A 2,540-nucleotide genomic window follows, 5' to 3' on the forward strand; every position below is an offset into this window, starting at 1 on the left:
GCGGAGCCCTGGCTCAGGGGGTGGGGCTAACTCAATCTATTGGACTAGATCCTTGGTCACTGGCCCCGCCCTCTCCCTGCCCCTCAATTTATCCTTCCCCGCTCCCCAACCTTTGGGGCGGGAAGGTGAAAAAGAACCTGGTTGAGTCACCTTGGAGCGCCCGGGCGGGGCCCGAGTTCCCCATCCCCGTTTCAGCCCTCTCATCTCCACTCTGCCTTCTTTCCACCTCATTTCACTAGTTCCCATTCCTACAGTTTCTGCCACCTGATCCTCACATCCTCCCTAATCTTTCGCTTTTCTGTTGTCCTTCCCCTTCTTGCTTCCCTTCCATTACACTAACTATCCTTATCTGCTTCCCATCTCTTGGGGTGGGGGGAGGGGAGGGAAAGTTATTTCAGATTTGTGATTTCACTCAAGTAGGAAACTTCTTTTTATGCGTTGAATGGCAACTGTGAAGCAATTTATAGTTTTAAAGAGTTGCCTGGAAATACTGGGTGGATAAGGAACTTTCTAAGGGGTAGCAGCCAATGTGTATCAGAGGTAGGATTTCTATCCAGATGTTCCTAACTTTTGAGTCCAGCCTCGTTTTATCCTTTTATTCATTAACCCCTGGAGTAGCTAGATGGTACTAGGCCTGGACTCAAGAAGACCAGAGTTCAAAAATGACCTTAGATACTTATCAGTGATATGACCCTGGCCAAGTCACTTAACCTCTGTGTGCCTTAATCCACTGAAGAAGGAAATGGCAAACTACTCCAGTATCTTTGCCGAGAAAACCCATGGGCAGTATGGTACACGGGGTCATAAAGAGTCAAATACAATTGAACAACAACAATTCATTAACTCCCAATTTTCTGTCCCATCCCTTACTTCTCTTATCTGTAATCCCATCTCCAATACTATTTCATAAACCCCTCTTCCTTGAAATCCCCCACCCCGGGTTATTGCTCCACTCACAGGTCTTTCAGTCCTCTGAACTTCCTTAGCTTGAACCATGAGTTTTAGCACAGAATTGTTCTGTTCCACCAACCAACCTGAATTGCTAGGTTCTCTTAAGGCAGAGGACCCTATTATCTTCTCTTGTTCCTAATTCTTTCATAGCATACTTAGCCCTCTATGTTTCTGGATACACATTCATGTTGTTGAGTGACTGATCTTTGAAAGAACGCAAGGGAAATAAACATGAAACAGCAACAGAGGAGTCAGTGTCAAGGGTGGAAAATTGACAGGGATTTTTTTTTGGCGGGGGGGGGGGGGCGGTGAGAAGGTAGAAAGGGGAAGGATGTTCCTCAGTCTTCACACAGAGCTGGTTGTCTGAAGTGTCCAGGTTATAAGTTCCCAATGGACATGAGGGCTAGTCTACTTGACTGCAATTCAATAACATTTCTCTTGTTTTATTTTGTTGATGCCTTTTATTTTTATATCATAATCATTTAAAATTATTGATGCATTTCAATTTAAAATCACATATTTTTCCCAATATATTCTTCCTTTACACCTCCCAATGCATCATTTTTCATAACAAAAAGAAGGCGGAAAATGCTAAAAACTAACCAAATCTAGCATTATATGTAGTGTTCCATTCCCAAAGACCCTCACCTTGGCAAAGAAGGGAGGGAGTTGCCTTCTCATATCTCTTCTTTGGGGCTAAATTTGATTATTGCAATTTCACAACATTCGCTTTGATATTCTATTCCTATTATTTCTGTTTCTATTGTTGTCTTGTATATTGATTTCCTGGTTCAGCTTAGTGTCAGTTCATATAGGTTTTCCCATGCTTCTCTTGCTGCTTCATCTTCAAAATTTTTTACAGTTTAGTAGTATTCCATTACAGTTATATATCACAATTTGTTGAGTCAGTTGGTGGACATCTACTTATTTTTTTTAATTTGAAGGCAATGGAGCTAAGTATAGTGAGACTCACACAGCTATTAAGTGTGTAAGGCCACACTTGAATTCAAGTCCTCCTGACTCCAGGGCCTGTCCTCTATCCATTTTGCACCTAACTGCCACAGGAATCTACTTTTTAATAAAGATGTCTTAAGTACCTACTATGTTCAAGGTACATGTTCTAGGTACTGGGTGGTAAGGGGAGGGGAAGAGACTCCCTTTTGCTCATAATTTTTTTGTGCTATATTCATGATTCACATCTCTCCAACTAGACTACTTTAGGATAATAATTATATCTCTTCTTTCATCTCTTTGCCTATAAGGAGATAACATTTAATGGATAAAGGCATTCACACAGATAACTATGATATAAAAGATAGGATGGAACTGGGATGGAATGGGGATAGATTTGTAATTCCATTAGTAAAGGGAACTTCTGGGTCTTGGAAACTCCCTCTACCAATGCACGTGAACATCTTCTCTACAACTTACAAAGAACTGTCTAAAGCACTGAGAGATTAAGTGACTTGCCAGATTAAGTGACAGGCACATAGCTAGTATGTCTGAGGACAGATTTGAATTCAGGTCTTCCTGACTCCAGGTCCATCTCTCTGTCTACTGTACCACTTAGCTGCTCTCCTGATGTCAGG

The sequence above is a fragment of the Notamacropus eugenii genome, chromosome 1 (genome assembly GCF_028372415.1).
Source record: "Notamacropus eugenii isolate mMacEug1 chromosome 1, mMacEug1.pri_v2, whole genome shotgun sequence".
NCBI lineage: Eukaryota > Metazoa > Chordata > Mammalia > Diprotodontia > Macropodidae > Notamacropus > Notamacropus eugenii.